This window comes from Hypanus sabinus, chromosome 8 (genome assembly GCF_030144855.1).
Source record: "Hypanus sabinus isolate sHypSab1 chromosome 8, sHypSab1.hap1, whole genome shotgun sequence".
NCBI lineage: Eukaryota > Metazoa > Chordata > Chondrichthyes > Myliobatiformes > Dasyatidae > Hypanus > Hypanus sabinus.
In genome coordinates, this window is record NC_082713.1 from 161,334,217 (window position 1) to 161,344,011 (window position 9,795).

Consider the following 9,795-nt stretch of genomic DNA (forward strand, 5'->3'; position numbering starts at 1 on the left):
TGATACAAGTAGTCTGAAATTATATTTGTATTCAACTGCATAAACCAAAAAAAAAATTCTGAGGAAGCAACACTTTGGAAAAAAAACATGTTGCCATGTTAGAGACTCAGGTGTCCAAAAATGTTATCTAGGTGTGGTAGACACATATCCAGCAATACAACATGATGAGATGTCAACATGATGAGATGTCAACATAATCTGCAACAATATGGTCATGACCAAACAATCCCAGATCGATGTGAAGCTTAGATGTATGCAGGGCTGCCAGACTTCATGAGTGTTCAGCTATTTCCTAGAAAGTGAATTTCACAGGCACTGCGGTTGGCCCCCTGGAAGAAGATCAAAGTATTTTTTTGGAAAAGTAACTCACCATTGATTCAGCAAACCGGATTCAACAGAACTGAGCCCTCTTGAGGACGTTTGGAATGGGCCCCCAAATCCTAAGAATGTTCTACAGAGGCACAATTGAGAGCATCCTGATTGGCTATGTCACTGCCTGGTATGGGAACTGTACTTCCCTTAATCACAGGACTCTGCAGAGAGTGGTGCAGACAGCCCAGTGCATCTGTAGAGGTGAACCTCACACTAGTCAAGACATTTACAAAGACAGGTGTGTAAAAAGGTCCCGTGGGATCACTGGGGACCCAAGCCAATCCAACAACAACCTATTCCAGCTGCTAGCATCCAGGAAGTGGTACCGCAGCATAAAAGCCAGGACCAACAGGCTCCAGGACAGCCTCTTCCACCAGGCCATCAGACTGATTAACTCATGCTGATTTGAGTGTACTCTATTTTACATTGACTGTTCTATTTATTATAAATTATTATAAATTACTATGATTGCACATTTAGATGGACACATAACGTAAAGATTTTTGCTCCTCATGTATATGAAGGATGTAAGAGATAAAGTCAATTCAATTCAATACTATCAAAAAAGACAAGAGCAGTATTGTTACCGGAACATCCAAGGGCTCTTCAAGATAAATGTTGTTCTGCCTTGCCTACACATCTATTTTCATAATCCTGTAACTATCTAACTGTTTCCTCAAGGTTGTTATAGCCAGTAGGCGTGGAGGGGGTGGTGGTAATGGGGACAAGCTCCCACTACCTATTAAATCCTCCCAATGGCATGCATCTCAAATAGCCTCTGACAACCAAGTTCAGCTCCTTGACTTTATGTGTGGCTCAGCTAGCAAGCCCAGAGGAACTGTTTCTACTGACAGGACAAGGGGCAAAGGCAGGTTACTGGTGCCTTAAAGCTAGTATGGAGCTCGTCAGCCTTGGCTGGCATCTCATTTTGGAGAAGGAAAACTGATCTCAAACCTCTACTGCCTTGCGGCTATACCCACTCATGGGGAGGCTTTAGTAGTAAACCCTGAGGGAAAAATCCAGCCGGCATCCCTAAGGCAGTCCTATGTTGAGTTCAACTCTGACTGGCAACTCCTGTGACGCTGCTGGTACCAAACTGTTTCGGTCTCTGCCGCTCCTTTGGGTTCATCAGTTGCGTGGAGAGGAGGCACTTGCTACATGGGCAAGAGCCTGCTCTCCAAATCGTACTGCCCAGGCTTGTGTTTCTAGACAGCTGGGATGCAATATTCGTGGTCAACCCCGACCAAACAGAGGCGTCAGACTCAGACTCTGATCAATAAAGGGAATACAGTAGTCCGCAGCAAAGGGCCATTGCCACTTCGTTAGCCACATTCGGGATGGGCAATAAATGCAACCTTGGTGGAACCCATATCCAAACAAACGGGCTTGCATTTCACAGTGAAATGTTGTTTGTTAATCTTGTTTGTAGGTTTTACTGTTGTATGCCCAAAATTGCTTTAACTGGAGAAAATTAAAGGTGATTGTGAACCAGAGGCAAATTAATTTCTTCATATTTTAGTGAGCGAAGTGGGAGATTGCGAGCAATTGGAGCAGAGTAGTGGAGACAGGCTAATAGTCAGAAGGATGGAGATGAAGAGACGAGCATAATCATGTTCCACAAAGCTAGATAATTGCATTGCCTTTCAGTTCAGTGCCAGAAAATAGCTCCGTCCTAAGCTAAACATAGAGCAAAATGTTAATTTCCAATGTACAGCAGCATCATCTCTGCATTTGAATCCAGGACATATGGGCAAAATAAACATCTTGTCAAGCAATGGAGACAGCTTTATAATTGAATTGTGTTCCTTGAGGCAGGCAATATTTTCATTAATTTGTAAACCCCATATGGATAAAAATAATAAAAGGATTCTTTTGCTTTTATTGTACAGATATCTTAAATATGAAAATTGTCTCTCCAGACTTATCAAATCTATTCAGATGCCTTCAACCATCACCAATAACAATCAACATTTGCCTGCAAAGTAGAAACTATTTGCATTGTAATACCCTTACTCTTTTACAGAAAGCTTTAATTACTGTTAAGACTATTATAGTCAGCAAAGCATTTTGTACTAAAAGCTGTACTATAGAATCCTTTATTTTATTCCAGGCATAAGATTATTTTGACACTGCTGACAGCAGTTCCTGCTGCTGGGAATGCCCCCCAGCACATCACCGTGACAACTGTACACTGCATGCAATTGACTCATAATAGGTTCTGCCTAATGTTTAATACTTAATTTTTTTGTTTTCTCCAGTTCTTATTTTTCATTTCTCTTCTTGCTGAGAATGACTCCCATTGTATTCCTTCATTTGAACCACACAGACATTGAAGAAAAATGCCAGATATTAGAGATCCTGACACTACTGATATCGAAGTAGCTGCTTGAGGCAGGGGACAGGTTACTTAGCTCGCATTTTCTCGCCATCCTTTCTGCCGTGTGGGAAGCTTTCAGTGTTCATTTGTTACCACCTCCAGTCAGCACGACTGAAAGCAAAAAATAAAATAAAATTGCCCCACGGAAGGAAAACAGTCCATTTGAGAATTGCCTTTGTGTTAGGAAAATGCTTCTACCTCCTAATGCAAGGTCTTCACGCAATAGCACCAAAGCTAATTCATTTTGCTGAAGGGCCTGAGCCCAAAAACTTAAGTCATCTATTCCCTGTAGAAATAATTTGTTCCGGGCCTCTTGATTCCATCACCAAGCCCATCTGGTGGTGAAGAGGGTTAAAGTATAGGGCCCAATTACAGGCCAAGATTATGTTGCTAAGTCATAAGCTCTTCACTCATCCTTGTGCAGTACACATTAGGGGCAGGTGCACAACCGGGGGAGACCACTGGACACTTCTAAAACCATATAAACCATCTAACAATTACAGCACGGAAAAAGGCCATCTTGGCCCTTCTAGTCCATGCCAAACGCTTACTCTCGCCTAGTCCCACCGACCTGCACTCAGCCCATAACCCTCCATTCCTTTCCTGTCCATATACCAATCCAATTTTACTTTAAATGACAATATCAAACCTGCTTCTACCACTTCTCCTGGCATATAGATTAAATCACACTATTGAAGTTTTACATTCTCTCTGTTACAACTTCTCCCTCCCCCATGACGATCTTGATTGATGAATGTACTAATAACTTATATATAACCTGTATACTTTTAAAATAAACTCAAGAAAATCTGCAGCTGGTGGAAATCCAAAGCAGCACATACAAAAATGCTGGAGAAACTCAGCAGGCCAGGGAACATATATGGAAATGAATACATAGTTGACGTTTTGAGCCGAAAGCCTTCTTCAGGACTGAGAAGGATATGGAAATATGGCAGAATAAAAAGGTGGGACGAAGGGAGAAGGGAAGCGGGCCAGCTGGAAGGTGATAGGTGAAGCCAGGTGGGTAGGAGAGGTAAAGGGCTGGAGAGAAAAGAATCTGATAGGAGAGGAGAGTGGACCATGGGGAAAAAAAGGAGGAGGGGATCCAGAGGGAAGTGATAGGCAGGTGAGAAGACCAGAGTGGGGAATAGAGGAAGTTAGGGTGGGGAGGAGGTAAATTTTTCTTTTTACCAGAAGGAGAAATCAATAACCATGCCATCAGGTTGGAGGCTACCCAGATGGAATATAAGGTGTTGCTCCTCCACCCTGAGGGTGGCCTCTTCTTGGTATAAGAGGAGGCCATGGAGTGACATGTCAGAATGGGGATGGGATTCAGAATTAAAATGCTTGGCCACTGGGAAGTTCTATTTTAGGCAGAATTTTAATTTTAGCAGCTTGTTTTGAAATTAAATCTTCAAGATGCAATAAAACTACCTGGCATTATGAATCAGCACCATTAGCTGGGAAGTAATTTCTTCATCCTTATTTTTTCACCACTGTTCATGACTAATGTTTTCTATCAATATTCATCTTCATGTCTTCAGCCTCCTTTCTTCTTGTATTTATTGTTTCTTATAGGCATCACAGTTGGCATTAGAAAACAGCAGATCGAGGTCTTCAAATAATCACATCATTGACACTATTATGGTTTTTCTATGGAGACTCCTCGTAACTTGAAAATAACTACAAGAGTTTGAAAAGATATGGGGATCATTAACCGAAGTGTAAAATGGCGCCCTCTTGTGGCGTCGGAAATGGTAATGATTATACAAATAATTCTCGCAACATTCTTTGAATAGGTACCAAAGCATTTTTATTTACTATCTTTTTTGGTGAATGATAGAATCTTCCTTTCATTGACCTCTTTAACTATTTGCCTTTTTACATATTGTATATAATCAATGTCTTGGTTTTTAACAATACCACCCCCCCCCCCCACCCCACCACAACGAACATGACATGCCAGTGTGTTGAGTAGGAAGAAAGGCAGAACAATTGCCAGGCTCTGACAATGGTGCTGAATAACCAGCTGCTGAGAAACACACAACAGTAATTAAGGTTTACTCACCCTTCAATTTCTCTCCATCATGAAATCTAGTAATGACATTTAAAAAGGAGCATTGTAACAAAATCCTGTTCAGTGCACAAAAACTACCATCCCACTCTATTCAGTTATAAATATGAGGAATGGTATATATTTTTTTCAGACCCTTGAAACAAATGGCTGAGAATTATGGGTCTATTTTCTGAAGTTGATGCTACTTTCAGTGTTGTGCTGGGAGCTTTGCATCTTCACATGCTGCGTATGATTATCCCTCTTCAATGTTCAAGACCAGCATTAATTACATATTCACGGTATCCTGCTGATCCATTATACAAGGGTGGGATAACGTATTCAGGTTTGCTATAGGGACGGACTGCGACCACTTAATGGCTCATTCACCGGGCAAGGTGGGGGGGGTGAGCTCTACAAATGGCTTAAAATCCTTGTGACTTAACGAAAATATCGATGGCTAAAAAAAAATGTCATTTGGAAAAGTTTTGAAAGTATAAAAAAAGAGAAGTGTAGACAATTGATGTGAGCAGTGGCCAAGATCTGGGTGCTTAGGATAGAAAAATCACCTGGATACAGACATTGTGTTTAGCAGATGTGTCAAATATCTTGGTGCATGTGACTTTTGACTTCCTACACATAAATGATCACAGTGTTTTACAGCTGTGTTATCAGTTACAAACTTCAATTATATACCATGAGGGCACAAAATTAAGTTGGAACACAACTAAGCTGCTAGCACACTGATTAGCTCATCGCTCAATAGTCTGAATTGAGCATACAGTGATGACCCTGAACTTGCAGTTGCTTGCCACAGTAATTTTTAACTCATTTCCGTTGTGACTTTTTTTTTGATGTTGGGGAAAACTGCACCATCTTCTATGAAAGCACGTTGCAGCCTTTTGGATTCAGTGTCGAATCCTCCAACGTCAGATAACTTGGTCTTTCTGTTCAGAGCTGCGCAAGTTTGCCAGACGTCCATCTTGATTTTGGCTGGTTTTGTTTCTCTGTCCATTAGTACAATCAGATCTGCTCTTAGCAACACAGTGGCGTGGTAGCGTAATGATTAGCAGAGTGCTTTACGGTATAGGCGACCCAGTTTCAATTCCTGCGCTGCCTGTAAGGAATTTGTACGTTCTCCCTGTGACTGCGTGGGTTTCCTCTGGCTGCTCCAGTTTCCTCCCACAATGCAAAGATCTACCAGTTGGTAGGTTAATTTGATTTTGCCCGTTTCCCAGTTCGGATGAAGGGTCTTGGTCCTGAAACATTAGCTTCACTTTTTCTTCCTCTGATGCTGCCTGATCAGCTGAGTTTACCACCAATGCCTTTTTTAAATTTCAGATTTCCAGCACCTTCATCATCACACGTAGTGTGGATAGGGTAAATACAAGCAGGCTTTTTCCATTGTGGTTGGGTGGGACTGCAACCAGAGGTCATGGGTTAAAGGTGAGAGTTGAAAAGCTTAAGGGGGACATGAGGAGAAACTTCTTCACTCGGAGGGTCATGAGCATACGGAATGAGCTGCCGCTCAAGTAATGCATGCAAGCTTGATTTCAAAGCAATAGAAGTTTGGATTGGTACATGGATAGGAGGGGTATGGAGGGTTATAGTCCCAATGCAGTTCAATGGCAGTAGGCAGTTTAAAAGGCTCAACACTGACTGGATGGGTCAAAGGGCCTGTTTCTGTGCAGTACTTCTCCATGACTCCACGGCATGGGTTTTCTCAGCTGCTCTAATTTCTTCCCAGACGCCAAAGAAATGCTTGTAGGTTAACTGGAGTCCAGAGGAAGGGTCTTCATCGAAAATGTTGATTGTTCATTTCCCTCTCCAGATTCCAGCATCTATAGGCTCTTGGGTCTCCATTTTGTTGCATCTCAATCATTAAGACTAATCATTGGAGATCTTCAAAAGAGAGCCGCTTCATTAACTTTAAATGACAGGTCAACTCCATGACCAGACAGCTTGTTGTGTGATGCTTTGTTGAGGAGCTTATTTCTTAAGCTAAGCTAGAAGACTGAATTTCAGAGCCCCCCTTTGCCATTCTTGGCTGAGTTCTCCTAATTGCTTTCTTTACTGCTGATTCTTAAAGGATTCTGTGGTAAGGTTAAAATTTTCTGCAGATTCTTACTCAAACTCAAAAAGGAATTTAAAAAGTACACAAAAACAAGTTCTGCTACATTTACTGTTTGGAAATCAAAATTGGATAGCAGTTAATTGGAAATGCTTTTATGCCTATTGAAAATCAGTTTCAGAGTTACCTGCTTAATCACTGCATGATATATAATGACCAAATTGCATAGTCTTTATTACAAAGTTCTGAAGAACCAGTATAAGTACAGGATGAACTTTAGAAATAACATTTTTAAAATTAGCTTTATTTGTCATATGTACATCTAAACATACAATGATATGTAACCACAGATGCTGGAAATTCAAGCAACACACACAAAATGCTGGTGGAACGAAGTCCTAAAGTTTGAGTCCTGATGAAGGGTCTCGGCCCGAATCGTCGACTGTGCTTCTTCCTATAGATGCTGCCTGGCCTGCTGCGTTCCACCGGCATTTTGTGTGTGTTGCAATGATATGTGCTGCCTTGCACCAACAACAAACACAGTCTGAGGATTGTGCTGGGGTCAGCCTGCAATTGTCACCATGCTTCTGGCGGTAACAAAGTAGGCCCCCTAACCTTTTGACATTGGAATGTGGGAGGAAACCAGAGCACCCGGAGGAAATCCTGTGGTCACAGGAAGAACATACAAACACCTTACAGACAGCAGCAGAATAGAAATTGATCACTGGCACTGTAAAGCCATGGCTTTGCTACCATAACTGCCCTCTGAGCTCTGGCCTGGAGTTATCCAAGTAGCAACTGCTTAATTCCCACCAGTATGAATGATTCTATTAAAGAGAAAACATGTCCCTACATACTATATGTCAATGCAGAATATGCAAGAGATTAACAATAACTTTCTTCACTCAAATCCTCAAGTAACACCACAAGACTAGTACATTCATAGTGATCAAAATTTCAATTAGTTTGCCACTTTGAATTGGACAATAACATTGATTTTTTGGCACCTAACCAGGCAATCATTTACTGGGGAATCTACAGGCTATTTCTAAACTATCTTTTCATTTATGAGACTGTTCACTCATTTGTAAACAATGTACTTAAACAAATTGGGCAAGAAATTAATTTTGCAACTTTAATAAAATGCTTATTCATTACTTCTGCAAGATCAGAAAATTTTGCCCCTTGCTGAATCCCAACATTTTGTCCCTCTGAAACGGAAGCAGCAGGAACATAGAGCCCAATCCTTCTTTGAGGGAATGGATTGATTGATGATTGGTACTTAACGATGCTGAGTGGAGATCCTGGGATGGGAATCCTAAACTGGACAATTGTCCGACGCTGTTCACTGAAACCATAAAATCGTCTGCTGGGGCAAAGTTTTACATATTTTACAGGAGCACCATTGAGAGCATCCTGACAAGCTGCAGCTCCATCTGCTATGACAGCAGCAGAATATCAGACCTGAAGTCCCTACAAAGGATTGTGAGAACAGCGGAGGGGATCATAGGGGTCTCCCTACCATCCATCCGGTACATTTATCAGGGCCCTTAGTATCATCAAGGATCCCACCCATCCACCCAGCCTCCTCTCTGACTTTCTACCATCAGACAGAAGACAAGAACAGTCACGATAGGCAAACAGCTTCTTCCTTTAAGTCTTTTGGCTTCTGAACTCCCTTCTGCATCACAATCAAAGTATCACCAGGTAATTTCTACCCTACTTTACAATATTTAATTTATGTACCTTACTTTATTTATCTATGCATGATTCACTTGTAGATTTCATTCTTACTTTCCTAAGTTATTGTGTGTTATGTTTACTACTGTGCTTCTCACCCTGGTCTGGAGAAATGTTTCATCTGATGGTACGTGTGTATCTAGTTAAATGACAATCGACTTGATATAAGCAATCCAAAATGCTCTTTTGTGAAGTTACTCATCCAAAACAAAATCCTTTTATGAATGAGAGGATCACAGAATTTCCATTCTGTAAATGTTACGTGTAATAAGAAAATTAGAGGATATGAATGAGTAAGTGTAGCTGTAAGGCCGTTGGTATGGAAACGCCAATGCCATTGAATGGAAAGTCCTACAAAATGTAGTGGATTCAGCCCAGAACATCAAAGGGTTAAAGCTGATTATACTTTCGCGTATGGGCTACACCGTAGGCCTTATTTTCACTTCTGTGTCGCTCTACACTGTAGCAAGCATGTGTTGTTGTGCGCCAGAACACTAGTTGGCGGTGGGGTTTCTATGCCACTGTGTTGAGTTTCTTCGTGAAAGACAGACGAGGAAAAGCATTTCAAACATTTTTGTATGTTGGCAGGTAGATTTGACGATTTGGTTCATCTATTTCGTATCGGCATACAGACATGGAGGAGAAGAAGCAACCGGAAATGCGATGCTACCAAGCGGACCAATCACAGTTGTTGCCGTCTGCGTCGCCACGACATGTGAGTTACTTTTCTGGGGAGCTGCACGTCACCCTACTGCGTAGGGTACGGTGTAGGGTACATGGTACCTACAGTGTAGATGTGACGCAGAAGCATTAATCTTGCTTTAAGCCCTCCCAACCATTGATCACATCTACATAATATACATAACAGCTACATAACCATTGATCACATCTACATAATATACATAACAGCTACATAACCATTGATCACATCTACATTGTAGGAAAGCAGCATCCATCATCAGAGATACTCATCATCCAGGTCATGTTCTCTTCAGGTAGACGGCACAAGAGACTCAGGACTTGCACCACTAGGTTCTGCTGGGACAACCATCAGGCTCTTAAACAAAACGGGATAACTATACTCACTTGCCCAGCATTGAGATGTTCCCACAATCAATGACCTCACTTTAAGGACTCTTTATCTCATGTTCTCGTTATTTATTGATATTTATTTATATTTGT